We start from the raw sequence: 26,222 nt of genomic DNA on the forward strand, positions 1-26,222 counted from the left end.
TGCTAGATAGGCTGCCTCAACATCTGTTTCCCTTTCTTCTGCCTCCTAAAATAATACTAATAATCATTGCAGAATTTAGATAAGTGCCATTTCCATCCCTGTGAGCACAGTGGATAACGGCTAAAGGAGTAGGAGAAAGTAAGTTACCTACTTACTGTGCCAGACTTTAGAAGAGCAACTCTGTTCCTGATCTCCTCCAGGAAATACAACTCTAAGTCCACTTTCAATTCTGACTTATTAGGGAACTGAAAAACCAAACGAATGAGGCCTTAAGAGCAGCACCAAAAGACGCAAGAAAAACGGTGTTAGAATGTAATCTCACCACTGCGTCCCTGGATGGCAGAGAAAAGGTGAGAGCAAAGCCAACTGCACAAGCTGATCTGTCCCTGAATGAAAGCCTCCTTATCTACAAAAAACAGTTAGCACACTGTCCAATACTAAGGTCAAAACAACAGGTTACTTCTCCAGTTTCTAAGATAGTAGAGGACAAAGTCCCCTGCACAGAAAATTTCCCCAATGTAGGCAGAGGAATTTCAATGCATGAAACGGATGAAAGCCACACTTTTCCACACTTTCTTTCGTGAGTACCAGCTGAACTCCTCAGCCATCCAGAAAAGCTATTTCAAGTCTTGGCACTTCTTTCTGTTCTGCATCAGAAAGGAACCATGATCTCAGAAGAAGGAAAAGCAAGAAAGAAAAGGGGCAATCAGAAAAGGGAAATCATCTGGGATATAGGTCCATGATTTAATGCTTCAAACATTTTTAAATAGTTTCAGCCTCCTTCTGCCTTCTTAAAATGATTTCTCTTGTAGAAACATTCACCGTTCGTAAGCCAGAGAGAGATCGCCTAGTCTATCTCTAGTGGTCCAAGCACTGTTTTTTCATTGTATCCTGTGCATCACCAATGACCCACAGGTAAAAAGGTCAGTCACGTGAGCTCGCTTTCTTTTAAACTTTAAAACAAACAAACAGTCCTTGCTTTTTAAGAGGATAAAGGCTAGATGGACCCTTCAGCTTGTATGCAGGTATAGATGCCAGCTCTGATTCAGAGAAGATAACCAGACTTCTGCCTCTTTCCTCAACTTCATAGCAGGAAATACAAAAAGTTTCCTGACAGTAGCATGCATTTGGCTATTCAGAGTGGAAAACAGGCATCTAGAAAAGAGAAAGTCATTTGCATATGCACAGGCTATCTCTCAAATACAGACAAAGAAATAATAGTTTTAAATTGTTTTGTGCCTAAAAGAATACAGAGGAAAAGGTTTTTAATATTTTGACACATACACTGCCAGACCACTTGATGGGCTGTAAAAAGCACTGTACTATCAACTAGCGATGTTGAAGCCTGGTACTAGAGATCCCACTGCAAGCAAGCACTTAAGCTGCATGGAATAAGTTAAGCTGCATGCCATTCCTTCCCGAGGCCTGTTTTGCCATTAGAAAGTACTTTGAACAAAACTTTGACTGTAAATAAAACACTAAAACTATCCCTAAAGAAGTATTTTCAGAAGCACACTTACATGACAAGTTGCACTTATTTCATGGTACTTGTTAGAATTTATTCTCATTTGTTGCTGTACCAGTTATCATTGACAGTGTTGTCAGAGGAAGGACATAGGTGAAGACATTTGTGTATTTCAAATTCTTTGACATATATTTGAGCGATCATAAGCTGTTTTATTGTAAGCAAGAATTTTTCCTTGGTGTTTTTCTCTTTTTTTTTCCTACTCTGCTTTTAAGATTCTGCTTTTGCTCAACTGTATTTTATTACACTGAAAATAAAATAGTAGGTACTTCTGAAACACCATCAGCACCTTTTCAACAAGAAACCATGCAAATGGATTTCCAGCACTATCAACTTTATCCTGTCCTCTCCTAAGAATTTAGAGTGACTTACTAGTAGGAATTTTGGAAAGAGTAACTTGTAACATCTTAAGGAGAAAAAATACCTGGAATACGTCAGTAGTTCTACTTTAGAAACAAGAAAAACAATAAAATTAACAAGGAGAGGCCCTGGGGAGTCATTCATGAACCTGCAAAACAGATACGGTGATCCAGGAAGGATGGGATACTTATCCGCACAAAAGAGAAGGCCAGGTAAAACCTAATGCACTGTTGTGCATTTTTTCAGTAACATTTATACCACTAACGCTACTACAGTTAAATAATTGACATAAATGGTGAAAAAAAATCCCAAATGTGTTTGTTGTTATTGACCAGAGTTGATCAGAATACATATTTTTTAAGTTATCTGGCAAAAGGAAAGTTTCAGTTCATATTAGCCCAGAATAGGGCTAACACAAATCCCACAGGATTTGTGACAGATACTTTGAAAACTGCATGACCAGCTTTTTCCTAGTACTTTTTCATTGGCTGCTAGCTTGGGAAAGAACAGTAATGGCCCACTTTGATTTGCACTTTACTTTTTAAAGTAAAATGATTCACAAAAAATTAGTTTGTGAAGAAATAGAATAAAAAATAATTATGCATGTGAATGCACATGACTCGACTTTTAATCATTTTTCTATCAAGTCATTGATAAACTGCATGCCAAAGATGGAACAATCCGCAACAAAAGCAACACACAGATTACGCTTCCAAGGACATTATATTCAATACTCAAGGAGGACTGAAATAAAATCAATGTGCTATAGCAACCGTAACGCCAAGAGCTGACAAAATGAAAATTTATTTATTCACACTGCTGGCATGATTCATCTTTTCAAATATATGAAGTTTCAAGTGTTCTATAAAATAAACTAATGCATTGTTATAAACACAGAAAGCTTTGAACAGCGTCATACAGCAGAGTATTCCAGGGCCATCAGCTTCCTGAGCATTCTAGACTTTTATGAGCACATTCCCATCGTATTACATGTACCTTAAAACTGTGTGTGTGTATATATTACATAATATACTTAATATGCTCACAATTTATTTGTATATCAAGAAAAAAAAAGTTAATTGCTATGAGTCTGATACAACTATGTACAAAGTAAAACCAAAGTGGTTTGCACATTGTAAAATATACTGTTTAGATCCCAATGGCCCTGTATATCAGTCAAATCAAAGCATTTTAGATTTTCTTAATCCTTCTACAATTTGCTTACTATTTTCTTCTGATGAAAGCCACTCAAGACCAATCACTGCCAATGCTATAAAACCTCACTGATTTATCTCCCTGCTGGGAAAGTCAATAAAACAACTTATGACTGACATCCAGCACATCATTCAGCCAACAAATCAAAATCTTGACAAATTCTCAATTCAGTCCTGAATGTCTTCATGTCTAGAGATAGCTGCTATAAGACACTGTGCTTCTGGACTTCTTATTGCATTCAAAAAAAATAAAATATGAAGAAATGAAAGACAGTATTTTTTAATATATATAAAATGAATAGTGCAGGTATTAATAAAATTTAGATTCTAATGTTTACATCCTAGCTAGTCCTCTTCAAATCTAATGATCCTTCTGGTCATATACAGTAGTTAAGAGCATTTGTTTTCATTCTCTGTAATGTCTGTCAAATTCAACCTAAGGTCTGGGTAAAATGAGTATGTTCATTTTTAGAACTCAGTTGAAATCAGGTCACACAAATTGTGGCTTGTCTGTCCATACTTACTGCAGTTTATCTGATAAAATATTCCTTAATTTTTGAAAGATGGAAACCTGTGCAGAACAAGGCTGTGCAGTTAGGTGGAGATGTCTGATTTATGAATTTATGCATTTTACCTGACCAGTATTCAGTAATTCATTTTCTATTTTGGGATCTATATTTTTAATAAGCACAAATACCTGTGAAATTTATGCTTGAGATCTCAAACAGAAATTAAATAAGAATAGTAGTTTAATTTGCAGTGGGCTCCATTTCAACTTAACAGCAAACTGTTAGCAATAAAAATAGTATTTGATAACATATGATAACATATTTATAAAGTAATGTGCTCATTATGTGACAGACAGAAGACTAACCATGGATACACATTTATCTGAAAAACAAACATCAATAGAGCACAGCTTTACTGGGGCACAGTATATGTCATTCTAAAAATGTACAAACTCAAATGTGTTGTATCTTTGCTGCAGGGAAAGATGAGAGCTCAGGATCCAAATCTCCTGAGAAGGTCACATGCGAATTTTCAGAGAGACAGCAATTATTTCCGTTGTTCTCTATGAGCTTCTGGCCAAGGCTAGGATTACCTCTAACCAACATTATCAGTCTATCCATTGTAATCATGTTTATCTATGTATTGTCTGTTATCCATATAATCTAATATCTAGGTAATTAGTCTATCCATCATACAACCTGTAACTTACATTAATCTCCTTTAACCAGCCACTTGCATTCAATATACTCAAACATACCAGTCTTCCTGCAATTGTACTGATCTCATCTTCCTCCTACTTTTCCAAATCATTCACTTGCGTTTTTTTTAAGACATTCTCCCCAATATTTCCCTCAATTTTCTGAATACAGATCTCTGTCACTGGCCCCACAGGATCTTATCTCTAAGTAATTTCATCCACAAACATAAGCTATTTGATGACATATGTATGGATAAAGCACAGATCTAGTTCTGTAGTCCCTATTTGCCAAAAAGTAAAACCTCAGCCTTTCCCTAGGTGCTTTTAAAGCAAGCACTAACAATCAATTCAAGATGAATTTTGAAAAAAACAGAACTTGCAGTCTTTTCTTTCAGATGTTTCCTAATTGGTCCTTTGCTTTGGTCATAAAATTTACAGCTGAAAACCAGCCACCATCTTCAACATTAAATTTCATCACTCTTCCTAAACAAGTAATGTCTAAATTTTAAAGATTTTATCTGTAAGACATCCATGCCAACCATACAGCAAAAACTATTCTTCACAGTCATGTATCTGTCATTAATAAGTCAGTGTGGACTGAACTAAACAGCAGGAGAAAAAAAAAAAAGATTGTTTTGAGTCAATGTAGAGCAGTGGAATTTTTTCAGTGAAATTAAAAGTTAAAATAAAATTGTTTCTGGTTACATTATATACTTTTTTTTCCAAATTAAAATAGCATTTTTTCCCCTTTTCTTCAGGTAACTAAATTTAAGAGCTGAGGGAAAGCTTTCTTCTCCTAATGAAATATTTAACCTTTATAACTTCAAAAATACTATTTAAAATACAAAAATAAATTGTTAACTCTTTTCCAGTCAGACGTATTTGCCAAATTCCACTAAAATTTGCAAACGCATTTGTAAATCTGCAACAGTATCTTTTGGCAACTAAGTTTTTTGCTAAAAAATTAAACTGTTGGCCGTAGTCTTGATTATTGCAGCAATGTTTCCTCCACAAATCTCTTGCTGTTATCTCTTCAGATACCATAAAGATAATTTCTTTTAGGTTTTTTTTTGATCATCACAGACCCATTTTATAGCTTCCTTTTGTCCTTTTCTTCTATGGCATTAAACAATGTTTTTTGTTTGTTTGTTTTTTAATCCCTACAGCTTTTCATATTTGATCATTTCTCATTTAGTGCTGCAGGACTGATTCCTGCTCCTCACCAGCCACCTACTGCTTTAAACTACAAACATGACAAAACTACTCTGCTGACCTTCTTGAGCTCTGCTTTAATACCCAGTAAGGAAAATGACTTGATCATGCAGACTGCGAATTATCGTCTTTCCTTATTTTCCCTTCTGAGGAGGATCTTGCCTTGTTTTGCAAGGATGCCACAACTCCCCTTTGCAGCTCAGCACGCGGCGCACGGTGCTGTTAAGACGGTCCTCCAGGAGCATCCTGCGCCCGGCTGCGTTGCACTGAGACCCCTTGTGACTCCGTCTGCGCAGGCAGTCACAACTCGGAGGCTGAAAGCAGCTGACTTCTGACAAATGGTTTTGATCAGACTGCTCTGATGCATTATAACGAAATGAAGAAAATATTCAAAGTACAAGAATATGTTTACTTATATTCTATATTGCATGTAGGCATACACAGAGAACTGTTAACATTTCTGACACTGCTTAAGCAGCAGAAAAGTGAAGGTCAAGTAACTTGAAACTGGATTTACTCCGCATTGACTAACAGTTGGAACCAGCTAGGAGGCAGCCTTGTTTTTGAATAGCTGGTTTTGAAACTTTTGATAGTTTAAATAGTTCTCTGTTCAACTCAGCTGGAGGAACCTAACCGTGACACTGTAAGAATGTACTTTGAATGCAGGAGTACTAAAATAACATAAAAATAAAAAAGGTCATAAAAATGGTATGTTTGGAAGTGGAAATCACAAAAAGAAGGTGAAACACAGAATAGACTTTGTGTGACAGAAAATCCAATTTTGCAATTTTTCACAGCTGAGTTCCTAATTATATACATTAAATGGTGAGTGGCACTAGGGATAACACATCAGAAAAGACCACAGAAAGACCCAGAAAAAGACATTAGAACTCGTCAAATACAGAAGGTCAAATACCCCACATTAAACAACTGGGAGCAGAAAGTAGACTGCGATACGGAAGTGAGAAAGACAGATATGGAGGCCAAAATACTTCTAGAACAGAAAGCTGGCAAAACAGTCACTTAAAACTCCAAGTTAGGATCCACTCGGTGAAGCTGCCCGTGCTGTGGAAAATAGTATCAGCCAAAACAATTCCTGATATTTTGAAAAAGAGATGAAAACTTCATTGGATTATATCACCTCCTAAGAATTTGTGGACAAAGAAGATGACAACAGCACCATACGTGCCAAGAAATTTCTCATAGAAACAATGAAAAATACTGTAATAACAGACAGATAGTGCTACCAGACTAGAAGCAATTAATGTTATTTTTTTAAGTTGGTCACAGGTATTCTTAACAATGTGGTGCTGGAAACAGATATTAAATACAGGAAAACTACAGAGACTAGAAGGCAAACTGATATTTTTCCGTAGCAAAGGCAGAGGCCAACTAAGCATATGGTTAATAATGAATATAGAAGCATAATTTGTCAGGCAGAGAAAATATCTCCTTTTTAGGCAAAAGTGTGCTAAATCAGGTATATCAGAAGGAACTTACAATACCTCTGAGGAAGAATCCAGAGATGATCTTATAATACCTGGGTTATCTATCTTATTTACAGTGTCACAGTCCCATTCCATTCTACAGATTTCAATCTGTAAGGTCCTGCCTCAGCTTTGTCTAAGTGTTGAATTCAGAATACAACTGACAGCCTGATGCCCTACCATTCATGAACCTAGAGAAGAAGAGAAGGATGTCAGGCTCATTTCTCTAGACTTCATAGAACAACAGCAGTATGTGACATATGCTGATAGCAGGTAAACACAGAGCTTTTCAGATCAAAAAAAAAAAAAAAAAAAGAGAGAAAGAAAGAAAGAAAAGAAAACGGTGGTACATATAGTTTCTGGTTTGCATTTGCAGAAAAATAAAGCACACATTATTATACAATCTACACCAATAGAAAGGTAATATTTTTTCAGACTCACCTTGGGGCCAGAAATAACCCCCAGAAAAACAAAGATGAGAAAATGAAGAGACTTTTTTGAGGTTGCACAGGTTTAAGGTCTAAAGAAATCTTCATTTTTGCTCGGGAAAAGACACTGGCACCGTGCAGACACATGCTTAAGTAGTTTTGGTAAGAATTAGAGATGCTGATAAAAGTGCACATTAAAAAAGGTAATTTCTGTATTAGAGAACATATCTGGGGAAGATATTATAATAGTAAGATAGAGGTAGATTACAGCAAGACTGCAAACAGCACCAAAAATGGAATATAAAGATACTTTGCAATGGTAAATGTATATAGACATAACCTTGATTTTGCCGATGAAAAAAAGGCATTTTCAATACAGTATTATACACAGACATCCAGTGGCTTGGAGTTCATGATCTTCAGTATTACAGCAAAGAGCACAAAACAAGCATCTCCAGGGATATTTTTGGTATAAACTTCTTTTAAAACATCTTAGACAAACCTAGAGACACCATAGAACAAGTGCCTAGAAAAACTTAATGTAAAAATGCTTCTATAAAGGAAGCAGCTTCATTCTATTCAAACCTTTTGAATGAAGCAGTTCCATGTCTTTATTTACAGGAGGCCCAGGGTAGATGAAACTGAATATGAATCAACTGCCGTAGCCAAATGGGGTCAGGCAAGCAATATTTCCTCATTATTTCCAACTACTAAGTTAGCTCACAGAATTTATGCTGGTGGCACCACAAAAAAAATGGCTTTTGCAGCAAAATGAATGGATTTTATTTGTGTAGCTTCCTACTCTACTGCTCTCCCTGACCTAAGATTGTCTTACTAAATGGCAATAGAGGACAAAATTTTCTGTTTGTTTTGCACAAGTTTCACCTAACTTTAGACATCCAAAATGTATACATACACGGCAGTCACCAGAGATTTCTTCTACAGTGAATGGATAATCTTATCTCTACAGGTTATTAATCTGATTTATTTTAGACAGACTTCTGGAAGAGGCAAACGATGCCCTTGACTCTGTTGACTGTATTAACCAGGGCTCCAGTACCATTAGAAGGGAGATGGAGCTCAGTGACAGATTTCTTCACTGTATATTCAGCCAGGTGAATCCCATCACACATATCTGACAGTGATTTCCAACCATGAGCCACTTCTTAGTAAGCAAGCATAGGCTTAAATGAGAGAGAAGTATACTTTTAGACACAAGGGCCCCTTTATCTCACCAGAAGAGATTGCTAGTAAATGGTATTAGGATATTAAAATGACTATAAAAAGAGTATGTAGTCAGACCCTGATCGCTCAGCATTATTAAGCTGCAGATTGTTGCCAACAGCACCCCCATGCATCTTCTGGCACTTTTTCTTAAATCAAATAATACTACCAGAACTATCACCAAGATTTGTTATTATAAGGAGAGACAGATAGAACAAAACAGCTACCCGCTCCTGTCCAGTAAATTATTTGGAGGATCTACTACCCTTTATTAAATGGTTATGTAAATGCAGTATCAATATCACTGCTGCTGACACTAATACTTATGGAGACATCAGCTATCAGTGTAATACATGCCAGAAAAGAGAGGCTTGAAGGGCTGCATTTTGAAATTGTTTGTCTGTCCAAATGTAACAACTGTAATTAATAAAATGATATGGAAAAATATCCCTTTCATAAGCCAGTTAAAATCAGTTATGCTATGTAATATGGGCCTCTGCAATGTTTAACTGAGCAGATCACTTAATCCTCAGTGATGGCAAGCAGCAGCCCTTTTAGTTTACGCAAGGATATGACAATGCAGGTCTTGAGAAGTCCAGCCTTTCTCTATCTTCTGAGATTTCAGTGAATAATGTGTTTCTTTAAGTTCATTTCACACTTTTCCATAAGCTTTTCTGGGCAAAGACTAACATGGTCCACAGCTATGGTCTCTAGCTGCTGTGACAGTACTAATCATCGACTGGGGATATCCTCTGCACGCTAGAGATCCTGGGCTCTGTCTGGAAGTCTTCTTCCGAGAGCTGAGAGAACACAAGAGACAAGTTCTGATGGCAGGTGACTTAGAATAAGGTGACTTAGAATAAGTGATGAGCCTACCAACGATATTTAAAAGATGATATTGAATTACAGCTGTAATTAAAACCCTGTTCAATTTTTCTGTTTGTCTCATGCAAGCAGGATAATATGCTGGATTCAAAGCAGACTGCAAGAGGGCAAGCAACGTATACCAACTGCTCTTGCAAACTTCAGTTCAACTCACTGTACTATTAAATAGGGTAGAGCGTAGGAAAGGTAACTGTGATCTAAATGAATTTTCACATCTTTAAATCTCAGGTGAGACCAGAGAGATTTTTCAGACCAGCTGCCCCAAGGGAAGAAGAAAAATGATGGAGGAGTGACTAAACATTATTGAGCTACCACTTGTTACTAAAATAATTATCAGTCTTGGCAGATGACACAGGGAAATCTGTTGCAGTGAGTCACCATCAGCAAAAGAAAGTGTGGCAGAATACAGGGATCGACAATCCTGATGGAAGTAGAAATGTCACTGAGATACCCCAGGGAAGAAACAGAGAAGAAAATACTTGTAATAATTCCATATTCCAGTGAAAGAGGTCATGAGTAATATTTGCAGCATGCTACAAGGAGTCCTTTTCTAACAAAGCTTGCTTTTTTCTAATGAACGTATATTCTTCTTCACAGCATTGTTTGGCTTTCTCTTTCTTCCTTTCTTAGAAGCCTTCTCAGAAGCACTGCAGGAGTCAACATGGGAGTCTACTTAAAATGAACTCTGGTCTTGCAAACTTTTTTTTAACAGAGTATTCATTGTCAGAACAGACCGTTTAGTGAACAAGTAACAAACCCCTACAACTCCTTCCTAAAAAAAAATGGGTTAACCTGAACTTGCTCTGGAGGGGTTTACAATATTCTTTGGTCACAATCAGTTATAATGTTGCCTGGTATTCCTGAAAATATTTAGGAAGCCCAAGACACAAATAACTACTGCTTTTACCACTGCTTCTAAATCATTTCATGCTATCCCAAAAATATTTCAGTTGTCTTAAGACCAATGAAATAATTTTTGAATAAGCTGTGTACAATGAAAGAGAAGAGCTTGCTAACAAACCCTCATCTAATACTATTTTTTTCAGAAAATCTGATGAATTAATATAAGAAATAAATATTAAGAATTTAAAGAAATACCTATATGTGCAAGATTCATAAATGAAAATATCTGAAGACCTAATAGAACAAGTCTATATACAAAGGTATACATGTACTGGCTATTTGTAACAGACATAAATACAGTCAGATTTAAATTTTAGTAGCAAACAATAACAACTACAGGGGCTAACACAAACTATCAGCTATCAACAAATTATCAACAAACAGTAACAATTAGTATAAGTCAATATCCTACCAGTAAAAAACAAATTGGTTTAATTCAGTAGAAAGATGGGTTAAGGATTTGGAATGAGGATTTGGCCTTCATCAAAGGAAATCTAGCTTTTAGCGCAAGCAATTACCTCAAGCTCAATAGCTTTATTATCCAATTACTGTATAGTGAATTTTTCTACACCTTTCCAAATAAGCAGCAGATGTTCTAGCAGCAGAAATTGCGTACACTGGTAATGAAACACAGTTCATGACATATTGTACCCAAGGGTATAGAAGGCTTTTGATTAAGCAACCATTTTCATAGCAGCTGTACTACAGGCCGACTAAAAGAATCATCACCAAGTCACATAAAATATCCTAATTTATCATAGTTTGAAGGAAATTATTGACCTAATAATAAACTAAATTTCAAGGAAGCACATTATCTGAAGTTGTTATGAAGCAAAAATATCTACTAGTTTAGCAACAGAGTAAAATCGGTTGTTAGGGAAAACCTTAGAAGAGTTCATATTTCAAAAAATATTCTAGAAATTCTCTAACTATAATCAATAATTTATTTGGAATGAGACTCCAATTTACTCGTATGAACAAATAGCTTTGTTAATCCCGTGAGGTTTTCAGCTGTATCATTTTGAAATGGGTAAGGAGAACTTTCAAATCCAGCTCCTAGTTAAAAAGTATATGAACATAAGTATTTACTTTTATTCACCAATGAAGAATAGTGTTACTCCGAACAACCTAAATGCCATGTTATACACCTTAGTTCTGCATGTGCTATTAGTTTCAGTTAATCTGATTAAAATAGAGATTGCTAGTTCCAAAATTATACCCAGGCCACAGCCGCAAGTGTTTCTTTCAGGCTGCAAGAATTCCTAATGATAATTAAAAAATTAAACAGAAAGCCTGTGCTCTGACATTTCCTGCTCACTAAAGCTGTTTATTTTTCACATATACCTTCCAAAATTAATATTTAAAAAGGTTTTACTGGAGTGAACTAGACCACATGCAGTCACCATATTCATATTAATAGCAGTGAGGGAGAAACCAGAAGCCCAGAAAACAAAGTAGCCATCAATGCAAGGAAATCTAGAGCATAGAGCACTAAACCCAAGTCACATATACAGTTTTCCATCAAGATCAATGATGCTCATAATGCAAAATATTCCATCCCCATTTAGCATCCTTATAACCGTAACATCTATCAAAGCAATAAATGCATTATGGAAACAAACACTGTGCCTAACGTGACTCTAAAGATGAATCTTTGTGCAGTGAATTACTCTTACGATGTTTTTCCTTTCCAATTTACTCTGGTAGAAGCTGTTAAAGTAATGGCAGATGAGTCGACATATAAAGGGACTCTTGGCAAGGAAGAATGTACAAGCTTCAAGCTTTTTGTATTTATAATATTTCCTCTTGCACTTATATGATCATTTTAATATTTATCTCATTGCTTCCTTTTATGTTTAGAGACATTAATACCACTCTGTCAATGCTTTAAAATAAAACAAATGGCATTCAATAACTTCTGTAAACAATCTTTAATAAAGGTCTAGAGATCAAACGGATAGTAAGAAGGTAATAAAATGCCTAATACCACTTATAGGTCACATAATATAACAGTTTATTTTAGGTCTGCTGAGCAATGGTACAGGACAGCTAATACCATTCCCTGTCTCCTTAGTCATAGTTTTAGAATTTGTAACATTGCCAAAGTTGTTCTTCATATCTTCCTCAAAGACTATCTAGGACTGAACTGTCTTTCTAACTGTCCTTCTCTGTATACATGAAACTCAAACAAGCCTTCCAGGTTTAGGAAATTGGTTGTAAATTAAAAATCAGGTGTAACCATAAATAGGTATTTCAGTTTTTCAAAGGACTTTAAAGGCTGCTAGCATAGCATTACATGTTTGAGCCACACAGAGGAAAATGAGAAAAAACACGGGGCTTGAATATCTCCAAATAACCTTCTTTGAATTGTGTATATCCCATACTCAGAGGGCATACTAGCAAACAGAGTGAAATATTGGGTAGTTAACATGCTTTTCAGCAGAAGCTTCTCTAGGCTACTAAGAATCACACTGATCTTAGAAAGTACACAACTATGTTGTGGGCTGTATTACCCAGGACAGGTAAAACACCTTTCAAACTCTTAGTTTTGACAGTATGAAAAGCAGTCCAGAGGATATCACAGGTTGCCTGAGCCTCGCTGGTACCTTTCAGAGAGAAGAGTAATCACGACTTAGGACAAAAAAGATGTTTACCAGAAGAGCTGAAAGAGGAAGCATTATATCAGTTGAAATAGTTTCACTTAAGCAATTCAGTTCAGCTGATCAGTTGATAGACCTCGCTGAAAGATTTGCCCTGAAGAGCCAACATTGTGTTACATTCTGCAGCCTTGTCTGCAAATCTGCTGAATCTTAAAAAGAAAAGAATAAACTTCAAATTAACAGAACTTCCACAAATCTGCTGAAAGCTCTAATTCACATTTTGTTCAAGGAATAAGCAAAAGTTTTGGCTGATCCAGCTAACCTTGAAGCAGTATGTCACACATCTGCATATCTGCAGTCCTTCTAGTATATAATTCCACATTGTGAACAGCTCTGAGATATACTGAAGAGGAAAACTACAATTTTCAAGAACAGTTAGTGATCTGAGTTACTTCAGCTTCTAGGTGCTCCACCTGTCAGTCACTAAAAGACTGGTTTTCAGAAAGTTGTGGCACATATCTCCAGAGCACCCTACCACTTCAAAGCATCTCAAGAAGGATGACCAAAGTTGAAAATATTTTTTCAAAATTTAGAGATGTCTAGAAGCAATGTTTATTGAACTCATCAACTTAACAAAATAAAATTATTTTTAGAATACCTAAGTTTTTCTGTTGTTTTGGAGATGAACTTCAAATACATTGGAGATTCTGCATCTTGGTCATTACTGAAGAAAGAAAAAGTAGTAGTTGTAGTTAGAGTTCTTCAAATAGGGCTAGAAAATTTTCCTTCAATAAATAATTTACATCAGAATAAATCAGATATGGTTTGTTAAACAGTTTGATGAATACAAAAGGAAACATTAATATATAGAATGTCAACGGACTCATTTCACTTTATCCAAAACAAGGTATTCCAACGTTCCAACATTAGATTTATAAGAGGACTTTGCTGCAAATCACAAAAAAATAGGGGAAAAGAAATAATGCCTGTAACCTGGTGCTCAGTCACAACTCTGAAAGTTGTGACACCGTTTGAGAATGTCAGACACTTTGCTTCAAACAAATCCTGAAGTTGGTTTGTCAATTAAGATTGCATGTAGAGCTCCATAATCACTGAATTATAGTTCACTTTGGAAGAGGCATTCCTCTCAGCCCAGACTCTTAAAACAGTCTTGTTAAAATGGCTATACAGCGATTATAACGTGGGTGTGATGGGGCTAGAGAGTTATTCGCACTTGTTCTCTGCACAAGCAAAATATTAAAGTGAGATTAAAAAAAGGAAGAGTGTAATAGACAACCTGGAATCTAACTGTAAACGTACCTTTCTATGATTTAGAAATCAGGACAAATAAGGTATATATGACATATGAATCCTAATGTCCTCAAAAGAAGAAATCAATTACATGATGCAGCTGGGGCTGAACAATTTGATTTTCTACATAGCACCCATTTTGGATTTACTTAGGCACAAAACTAAATGTGTTGTTTGCGTTGATCTCTGAAAGATTTTTAGAAACTTGTTTTGAATTGATAGCAGGTTTTTCTCCTGTCTTTCACATCAGCAAATGAACTGAAATTAGACAAAATATTTCAATATTGCTTGGTGCTTTATTCTCGTTCTGCAGCATTATAGGTAGCTGAGCAAAGATTTGAAACTTGACTTTACGAACCTTAAAAACAAAAAAATCCTGGCCTGTAATGGACTGCAAAAGCTGCTTTCAGAACACAATATCCTGTCCCATAGCTATGCAGCATTTAACGTGGTGTTCACCAGAGAAAGCCCTGGTCAATTCTTGCTCCTAAGAAAGGCAACAAGAACTTTCACAAGTTCAGGTTGGTTGACTATGGCACAAAGATGTTGTACCGAATCATCAGCCTGGAAATTCAACTGTAATGTCCTTACACACTGTTGAAAAATTAATATTAAATGACAGTCATGGACCTCAACAGAGAGTGTGGTTGACATTTTCTTTCAGCAGCATATTCTGACAAATTACAGAAACTGAACTTGAAGGACCAGTCACTGAGGCTGAAATGCCTTAGAGGAAGAAAAGAAAAGCAGTCATGTTATAGTTGTCAGAGGAAAATATCTTCTGATTTTTATGGCTTTAGACTACCCAAGACCAAGGACGCCACTAAATATCTAATGCTACCGACACATGTAGAGAATTAAAGTAGTTCAAATACAGTTAACTGCTGTGTTTCTCAACGGTTTAGCATTTATTAGAAACTGTAACTATCCTGTTCTCTTTGCAAACATATATACTAAAAAGAATTAGACTATTTCCTAATTATGCCTTTCTCTGAAATTCTTAGTGTACCCTTTGATTTCTATGATAAGAGTATCCTTGCATACATGCAGAAGTGCTCATTCTACAAATTTAAACTGCTCTGGATCATAGTTAATGGGCTGGCTTCTATATTCCTTCTCTAATCTCTCCATCAGAGATGTCTTTTCTCATCTCAGAAAATCAATACATTTCACCAATCCTCTAAACTATATTGTCACCATTTTGGGCATAAACATTGAAATTCCTTTATTTTCAAATCTCACTTTTCAGATTATTGTAAACTACTTACCTTTTCACAACAGCAAATGGAAACTGTACTTGCAGTTCTTTTCAGGAGTAGGTGACCAACAGTGACACAATAACGTAGAACAGACTTCTTAAAATACAGTATCATACAAAAAAAAATATTGGTCACAGACATAACATAAAAGGAAACAGCTTTAGAAAGAAAAAAAAATGTCTATCTTATTAGAAGTTCTAGACAGACCCATTCTATCTAGCACTTGTAACACCTGAGGACCCGAATTCTATGCCACCTCCCCTTCTCTTTTTTTTTTTTTTTCTTTTAAATATCTCATTTCATTGTCTTCCATCTTTCATTTTTGGAATTGCTCTTTTAATCCAGCATAACCTTTGTTTGTTTGTTTGTTTGTTTGTTTTTTAACTTGGACAGCTTCTATCTGTTGCATAAAACAGGCAAGCACACTCTACAGGAGAGGTTCAAATGAAACTTCTCCAATCCAACTGATACGTGAACTTGAAACAGTCTCTTAATAAAATGGTTATCTCATCCCGAGACATTATTTTATTTTCTTGGCTATGTTCTCCCCAGTAGTTTTCTACTGTCTCCAAAAAGTTCCACCATACCACCATAAACTTCCCCTCAACAAATCTTTCACACAGCAGGATCATCAGCAATACAATTCTTACCATTCCACGTATGCTGTGGAATACACACAGCGGAAGAGCAGAGCTCCTCTCTGCTTTTTTGTACAATTTTAGTTCCTTCCCTAACCTTTTACTGCCTCAGGCATTTGAGTGCTTTGTAAGCATCATTCTCTTAGTTTCTACTGTGTTAGGATGTCCTGAATCAATCCTCTTGTAGCTAGCACCCAAATAAAACACCTAAGTGAACCACATGTATCCAAATGAATCCATGTGTGATCCAAATAATCATTTTAGTAAGGTGCCAAAGCGAAGAATCTGGAACATTCAGGCTACTGTTCCTGACAGATTATTTCCTCATTATTCCTTCCTTGGAAATTCTCAGCGTGTCTTATAATTTCTGTGTCACCAGTGTCCTTGCCTACATGAGGAAGTGAGTCCTGGATTCATTCTATCCAGAGTAGCTGATTACCTATGCAAGCAGAAACAGGTTTTTTGAACCTCTTATACACGAAATTTACTTATTTGGTATAACGTGATTTTCAAAACATCTATAAAATAGTCAAATTTCAGGCAAAATTACTCAAATATGATCTCTCCAGTAAGTGCTATTTTGGCCTTGTAACAATTCTATGAGCCAAAAATATAATAGTTTCTGCAAGGCTCTTATAACAGTGCATTTTTTAAAATAGCCTATTTATTGCTTTTCTACTCAGAATAGAAATCAGATGAGCCACTTATGTTTAAAATACTCACTTGCTTCAGAAACAAAACTCAACTTTTGACATTGGAAGATGAAACGAAAAATACACAAGCAATTGTAAAACAAAATTATCATACGATTTTAATTACTTGTTACTGTTGCTTCTTCTAAATTGAGTGTCTAATTATTACATCTTCTAAAGAACATAAGTGACTTAGGAGCCTAAGTCATTGTGAACATAGGAAAAAAAGGCAATAAACATACAATTGGGTGTAATGATTACCTAAGAAATAGGACATATACTAGGTACACTATTCTGGAAAAAAGTATGTCCTTTTTGGACTAGTGGAAGACATAAATTAATCACAGAATTTGGTTCAGATTAAAATAATATAAATTACATATTAACAGAATATCTACTACGAAGGGGATATCTTTATCCTCACTTCAATATGCAGAGCTGGATTATCTAGTTTTCATTTAAATCAATAAAATGTTACAACATACTTTATAAGAATTGGACAGATTTTTAAGGAAACTCTTAAAAGGACCCACAGAATTTTTATTATAAAAGTAGCTCACAGGCACTGCAGAATATATACCAGACTGAATCTCATTTAAATTGAAGTACAAAAGTTTTTGTTTGATTACAGCAGCTTGAATCTGATTCGCTCCTGATGTTATTTTACTTGTAGCAACAGATTTAAGCCAGGAAATAGCTTTTTTTTTTTTGGGGGGGGGGGGGGGGCAGTTCTTATAATAGTAGGACACATCAAGCTATAGCAACACCAGCCTCCTCTCCTATCAGAGACAGATAGAAAAATCAAATAAGTACAACCACTTTCTACTGTGCTTTTGGTGGGATTTCAAGTCTGAAATGGATTATTTCATGTGCATTGTTCCCAAGATGCTATTCCCTGACTAGCTGTTCCTGCTCCCTGCCTAATGACATTGATCTCTCTCTATCACTGAACAGCTAGGAAGAAATAGGGGGGGCTGTGGCTCCCAATACGGAGTGATTCCCTGGCCTGAAGTAACACCAAATGTACTTACCGCAGAGCACACGCAGCACATTCCTGCCTCCCCTGCGGAGAGTGTCCTGGAGCCTCCAACTCCTGCTCTTCATGCTCACTGCAGCTTCTTGTGTGAGGCTGCATAGTGAGTCAGGCTTCAAATACAGAAAAGATGGAAAAGTGCAAGCAAGTATTGCGCCTAAGTGCTCCTAATCCATTGCAGAGCATGGATGCTGCTTCAGGCATCCTGGAGGTACCCTGAGAAAGCAGTCCTGAGGGCTACAAACACACAACTCAGCTTCGAGCTCAATTTGATGTGTGTTGTAAATATAAAAGTCAACAAAACCTTTCTTTACATCCAAAAGGAAGGATGGTCCTCTGCTTAGCACGCTTGGCTCACGTTCTAGAGCTGAGTATTCACTTTCTGCTGTAGCACAGAATTCCTGGTCAACTTTGAGCAAGACACTTAATAGAGGATTTTTAAGACAGACAATATATGGACAAACAAAATAGGAAGATCACAGAATTAGGCATTTGGGTGCTTTCAAAAATCCTATTAAATATTTATGTGTATCTTTAGTGATCTGAAAATCTGAGACACAGTCTCACTGTGCTCTATTTAATAACATCCTAATTCTGAGAGATATTGTGAGGAGATCTATACTTACAAGGCATTGGGATATTTAGATGTCTTGCCATCCCAGTACCCAAGATGCAATTTACAGCACAGTATGAGGAAGGTTTTTCCTTCCTAAAATAGAGTGCTAGAAGTTTGACGCTTCACTGCTCCTTCCAACACAAGTACTAGTGGGCATCAAAGGAGGCATGCAACAAAATTAAATGAAAGGAAATGATTCTTCACATAATACATAGTTAAGCTGTGAAATTCCTGGCCACAAAAATGTTGTGGATGCTTAAAGATTACCTGTGTTCAAAGACAGGCTGAGTAGAGTAAAAAAATAAAACAAACAAACAAACAAACACTCCTGAAAGGTGTTGAACACACAGAACCCACCTCTGAAAATCAGAGTTGCAAAGTGTTAGAAGGAGGATGAGTATATTTGCTATGCTTTCACATGCTCTTATTCTTCTCACAGGATCTTATGTATCGTATGTACTTTGATCTTATGTACCAAGGCAGTTCCTATGTTCCCACACAAGGTGTTTAACAAAATACCTAACATACCTTACTAATCTTTTCCAGTTAGCAAAACTAGTCTTCTCTTTTAAATTGCTATTTCTATATGTCAAAAAAATGTTTATGGATTCTATTTATTATTCTGATAAACCCAAGTGCTGTGACATCCATTTTTTTTAGCATGGCTATGATAAACACACTAAAAATTAGGATACCACATAAAATTAAGCACTTGGCAATGGAAGTTGGATTATCTCAGCACAGAATTCATTGCCAGTAATGGACGCAGCAGGAAAAAACAGTGTGAAAGGATTGCAATTGAGTTTACAAAAGTACAAACAGCTGTCTTCACACAGGGCATCTTCTGTTGTGTCTCACAAAAAAAGGCAGTAGTGTACTTTCGGTTTGGCAGTATACAAATAAGCAAAGTAACTGATGAAAGGAGAAGTATTTGGAAAAAAAGTATTTGGACTAACATCTGTATAATAAACTACAGCCATGAGAAGGGTTCAAACTGAATCTCATGGCAGTGTTCAGGGGTTCTGCATTAAATGACTTTCAAGCTGACTGTTTCTATCCTCTTGCTTACATAAAATAAAAAATAATTCTTCAAGAAATATATAGCAAGCCCTAAGTAAAATAACTGCTTCCAAAAAATGAGCGTGGCAGCTGAAAGAAAGCCAAAGCTGATAATGATTGTACAAGTACTTATTTCCACATCTCTCATCTGTAGGCTCCATTAATGTCAGAAAACTTTCGTATTTTCATCTGGTTCTTGGTACTTCTTTTAAGAGAAATCAGCAATCTAACGCTATTAGTGAGGTACCCTCCTAAGTATGTCACCTAGTGTGATGCCAATTTAGAGACTCGATTGCTTGGAGGGAAGTTGAAAAGAAAGTGTTCTGAAGCTGTGGGAAACTGTGTGCTATCCTGACCACGCTGCTTTTCAGTTTGATGCTGATTTGAGGCTCAGGGGAACATTTGTAGGCTAAGGTAAACCCTGTGTGGCACTAAGCAGTAACTGGAAAGCGGCACAGTCTGGATTCACCTCCTGAACTGTTTCAGACTGTTTTTGTTCTTTTCAACAGCTCAGACTTACAGCACTTAAGCTTTGAAAAGAGCATTAAACTAGAAAGCTGCTCAGTGATGTTGCAGAGCTCAGCACAGTCCAGGGCAAGATGACCCAAGTATGTGCAAGGGAAAGAGATACTTTTAGAGAATTTGGAAAGCACTGAATAAATCTAGAGATATTTAAGGTCCAGTTAAATTTAGATTCTTCCCTCTAGATTTTGAGATCTCTTCACCAAAACATTCAAAAAAATGAATTCTATTTAACATATAACTACACTCCAGGGTAAAATATGGCCTATGACACTAGCTACACAAATTTCAGGACACTTCAAGAATTCAAGCCCTGGCCAGGCAAACACAAGGCAGGGATGACATGAAGTCAGAGAAACTGCATATGCTTATTGCTGCATTTTAGCAATGTGCTGGGTTTGCTGTTTGCATGTATTCCACAAATCAAAAGGTCACTTCCAAGTGTTCATCTCAAACGTAACTCTCCTTTCCTCAGGACACAAATCTACTGTATCACAGATAACTGCTGTCAATCTATATTACTGAAAAGCAATTCTTCAATGATTTTAAATGCTAGTATTTGCATAATAGCTACCTAGAGATCACAGCTGGGTCAAGGTGCCTTTGCACAAAAAATATACACACACAAACCAAAATGCAGTGATTCAAAGAACAGACTGTCTAAATGACAAACCTACCAGGTAAAAATGTGACAGTGCAGGAAAATTTTAAAAGATAGGCTACCACCTCAGGATAATGTGAATAGCCCCTATATGGGAACACGGATTGGAGTAATTTGAATTTTTTTACTTGTGATGTTGGAAATGTCACTCACTATTTTGCATAAAAACGCTCACCAATCAAGTACTGGAATTAATCTCAAGGAGACAAAAATAAAGGACTCACAAAATAGATTTTGACATGATTTTCTAAGGTTAATGCACAGGATGAACCAGGCTGTACTTTGGAAAGATGGGACAAAATGCCAGCTCGACTGATTTGCTCTAACTTGTTCGTGCAGGCAGCTCAGAGTACCCCTCCATCATGTAAAAGTAAAGTTCTAAGCAGATTTTGGTGATGCCCACCAACACTGGGATTCCTTACCTACTAATAGTCAGTTTGACTGATTAATGTATTTATTGTGAGCAGACTGTGTCTGGGGACATTTGAAAATTACATGTTTTTTCCATTGTTGTTTTTTAGCTCTTTAGGTCGTACACTATTTGGATACTTTTTTTTTAAATGTAGCTTATTCACCTTCCTCCGTATAAAGCCCTTGAGAACCATTCCTTTCTACCAAATGCATTTGAGTGCGATCAACAAATACAACTATAAAATCCCGAAAGCATTATGATGGTGGCTCTCAGTAGCTACTCAGAGACTTTTTAGGTATTATTGACATACTCATCAATGTGTTTGCCACATATATAGTTTAAACCTGAATACTGAAAATGCTGATGCTATTATTTTTAATATTTTGTCCAGGGACTTTGATAGTCTTGGGAGAGCGACTTTCTCAATAGAAAGAAGTGTGTTGTTGTTTTCCATCAGATTTCTGAAAGCATCAGTAACATGTCTTAGGCCATTTTAAAACCTAGTGCTCCAACATAGTAGCTGTTTTCCATTCGGCATTCTGTTATCACAGATATGGTATAAATAGATAGCAGGATAATGACAATCTGTGCTCATGGGACAAGGCAGCCTGTCTCTGAACAGGAAACGGAAGCAATTCCAAACAACGCAGGAGTCTGGGAATCTCTGACACCCTGAGCTCTCACGATTGCACCTCAGCCGGCACTAGTGTACACAGAAGCAACGTGTGCTCCTGTTTTAAGATTACATTCCTGAATGCTGCTACGTGGCTTCAGCACTCTGTGCCCTTGTGGCACTCTCAGAAGCAATTTGCATTCTCACGGCCTCCTGTCTCCTGGAATCGTAGAAAGGGAGAAGAGCTATAAAACACTTTGCAGAGTTGACTGGAATCTCCCAGGCAGATGCATCTGCCGAGAAGGATCATTGCCATCCAGAAAAAAAAACTACTGAGGCTATTGGACTGCTCCTGCCTATTTTGGCTTCTGATGCTTCTGCCAACAATAAAGAGTAAAGGAATACCCACCATGGTAGGCCCAGGTCCTCATACGCGGAAAGAGGAAGGGACTATAGAGTGCTTTCTCCTGGATGTGCACGACACGTTTCCTGAGGAGAACGTGACTTGTGCATAACCAGATCAAAAGCAGTGCAGTTAATCACAGGATGGAAAGGAGCCATGACCATACGAGTGAGGTCAATGGCTAAGCAAGGAAGAAAATCAATGTACTGCTGAACAACTAAAGGAGAAAGCAAGAAATTCTGGAGCTGGACAAGCCCTCAGCAAGCATCTGAGCTCTCCGGTGACTGTAAGGAACGCCATTTTTCAGGTCTGCTCTCTTGTTGGCATCTTGTTTTTTATTCCTGTTTAATTATTTTGTTCAACTTTCTGATTTATCCCTCACTCATGTAGTGTTCAAATAACCTTAACTTTTTTAATGAAATAAGTTTTGACTTGTACATGAATATAAAAAGACACAGTTTGCCTGACCTTGGAACTAGAGACAACATTCCTTGAAAAAATGCTCCCCTCTTACATTACGTAATAAGGGATATTTGGTTACAGTTCAGTGACACAAGAGGGTTTCAGCATCCATTTTCCTGTTTCCTGGAATATCAGGGGCCAAATTATCCACTGGCATAATTTCAGCTAAACCAAGCAGATGATTCCAACAGAGAATTAAGCCATGTATACTACAAGCCAAGTTCTTTCCATCAGTGAGCCATAAAACTGTGCAGATCATTATGCAGCTTTCCAAAGTTTCTATCCGACTAATTCAGATTTTAAAACAAAAAAATATTTCTAATATAACCAGTTCTTCAGTGGCTCTTCTGTTCCATGTACCAGGAGACAAGGCATTCATTTCCTTGGACAGAGAAGATGCTTTGTGATTTCTAACATGTTTTTGCACATATCATTTGTTAGCAGCCTTTGAGAGTTCTGCTTTACTAACAGGGCAATAATTAGTGATCATTATTTCAAGTGAATATAGGAAAATCATCCTCCTCAGAGAATACATACGACATACAATGGAAAAGTGTGAAAAGAGAGAAGCTTTGTTTGTAAACAACAGTTTAAACATAATGAGATTACTCCTGAGGTCTCCAAATTTAAAAAACATCAAAGCATACTTAAAGGAACTGAAAATCGATAGCAACATGCTCAGCGAGGATGGGTCTAAATATATACTGGAGTGACAATGTAGTTACCTTGTAATTTATAAACAAAGCAGTATGCAAGTCACCTGTTCTCTGACATCTGAGTAGCCCTGAGAGAAAGCTCACAGCTCTGCCAAAACTATGAACAGCCTTTGAAAGCTGCTTGTTAAAGAAAGGGCATAAGGACATTTGCAAATAAATCTTCATAGACAGCCTTCTTCAGACAGCCATGTACAACTGCTGTAACGTATTTATAGAAGGTTGCTTCACGGTCACAGAAATACTCAGTATATTAACCACTGGCAATGCATTGCCCTGATGCATAAGTCAAATGAACTGTCAAAGAAGGGTCTCCAAAAACTGTCTTTAGCAAAAAACTATCATTTTGGTTACTATGAAGAAAAAAAAATACTGCTTAAAAGAGGAGGATGGATTATGAAAGACCTTCTTTCTCCCTCCTCCCCTAGCACAAAACACTTGCACTAGACCTACTATTAAGGCTTTCCTTTTTGCCTTTGTCTCTGAGAAAGATGAGACAAAATAAAAACTTTAAAAGTTCCCCAGAAGAACAGTAAGTCAGGGAAATAGGTCAGGATTTGGAAGACTGAGGTTTGCATCAGTAGTCTACTATGGACTTTAAGCTACTTATGGCCAGTTTCAGAAACATATTTAAGTGCCTAATTTCCTGTGAAATCAGTGGGACACCACTGAGGATCTAGTTCTTAATTTCTTCGTGTCTCACTCCACTACCTGTAGAACAGAGGAGACTTTTCCTACTTCTACTTTCCTACTTCACTCACATGCTCGGAGACAATATTTGAAAGACTATAAGGAGTTCAGATGCACTATATCAGATAACCATGACAGAGGAGCTAATGAGCTAACTCAGATCTCTCACTTTTCACATAGAAAATAAAACTGTACTTAATCAAGAGAAATCATTACTTAGGCAGATAGCACACAAAACATCAACTATAACTGAATAACAACACTGTGCAGAAGTGAAAGGCTTATTATGGTGTTCTCCTTCAAAAGCTCATCCACATAACTGGTAAAACTACACTGCTTTTTTGGTTCAGACACCGAAAGATCTTACTTTTGATCTCTTAGGTTATAAAACCTAAATTATCCTCCACTATTTCTAAAAGAGGAAGGTAAAATTTATAGTTTTCTGAAATCCATCTTGCTTGTAAGACTTCCTTCTGTAACCAAAGCGGTAACGTTTGGGCTTCTCCAGTGCTATACTTAACCAGTCTCAACACTCAGAGATACTAAAGCTTCCGATTGCCTTTTCCTGGAATTATGGAATTCTGGAATACACTGAAACCAGCACATAAGCCCTCGGCCCACAGGCATAAAAGTGAGCAGGCAAACCAAGCGCACTACTGAGTGCCAGCTATTTCTTTGCTTTCCTGGCAGTTCAAGGTAATCTCCACTGCCATCATGCTTGCATTGTTTTTTCCCCAAAACATTTGCAGCATTCACCTAAAACTAAAGCTACATAAAGCAAATTGAAATTGCAAGAGAGGTAGTGTGCTGAGAGTTGTACCAATTTAACAGTAGAACATGAAGAAAAGAATATTCATTGAGCCACTTCAGATTGCTTCTCCTCAGCAAGGGTACTATCTCTGACAAATTTACTTTTCTACTTGCAGATGCTCTTACAATGGAGCCATTAAAGTCTCAACAGTTATTTTTCTCTCCTGTTGTGCTCCCAGAATGGCTCACAAATTCTTTCTCAGGCAGTGATCAAAGGAAATTTCTATCTGAAATTTATTTATATATAATTCTAATAGGCTTCAAGTAATACTCTAACAATTTCGGTACTATAATATGAAGATACAGTCTACTGCTTGATATTGTTAAACTAAAAAAAGAAGTGAAAATAACAGGTAGTCTGATTGTCTTCAAACTACAAACTATTCAATTGTATCTAATCATTCAAGTTTGAATTCAACTAATAATCTTGCATTCAGTCTTGCACTTGTATTCAATTATGACTAGCAATAATTTGATATATTCAATACAAAATACATGAAGAATGCATTTTGTATTATTCTTTTCTTTCATTTTATACCATCATCTCTCATATTTGCATATAAAAGAGCAAATGTGTTTAGTCTCTTGTGGAATTAGAAAGGCTGTACAAATATTCAGCATCCTGCTGGCTGTTTTCTACCCAAGCTGTGCTAATGCCGACAGACCCTTTGAAGTTGCTACAGTTCTGGGAGAAGCAGCCAGTCTTTATAGAAAAGCCAGTATTTCTGGAAAATTAAAAAAAAAAAAAAAAAAAAAAAAAAAAAAGATGTTTTTTCTTTGATTACAGCCAAATTACAAAGCTAATTTCCGATTTAAATCTGCTGCTTCTTTTCCATTTCCCCAAACATCATTTTTTTAGTCCAGACAACCCGTGGGCAGTTCCACAGTGCTAGCAAATCTAAGGCTGAAATCTTAAGGATGCTGGAATGTGCTTTATCAGACTCTTAAGTAGGAATTAGTATTCATTTAAAATCCAACTGAGAAAAAGCAAAATTAAATTTAATATAAAACTTTCTTTAATGAAGGTAGAGCTAATAAATAATAAAGTTCACATTATCTACACATCTCAGTCATTCATGGTTAAAAGTACAATCTTAAAGGTTCCTCTGAACTTCTTTCAAACCTTAGCTGCTCGGGTAATATCAGAGAGAGAAACATCTCCTCCTTCAGTTTTGTGTATTACCCTGCTTAGATCTGATGGGATAGAAAACTCTAAGCCGTTGTTCAAATCCAAAAGCACAGCAGCAGGTTCCTCACAGTCACAGGGTGCTCAAAGTGCAATG

At 36.6% G+C, this 26,222-nt stretch overlaps 1 protein-coding gene across 2 annotated transcripts in view; it reads right to left on the reverse strand.

The window, feature by feature from the left end:
- The window catches only part of ZNF385D (zinc finger protein 385D), a 426,799-nt gene that overhangs the window by 268,806 nt on the left and 131,771 nt on the right, over positions 1-26,222 (reverse strand). The gene's annotated exons all lie outside the window — the stretch shown is intronic.

This window comes from Rhea pennata, chromosome 2 (assembly GCF_028389875.1).
Source record: "Rhea pennata isolate bPtePen1 chromosome 2, bPtePen1.pri, whole genome shotgun sequence".
Classification (NCBI taxonomy): domain Eukaryota; kingdom Metazoa; phylum Chordata; class Aves; order Rheiformes; family Rheidae; genus Rhea; species Rhea pennata.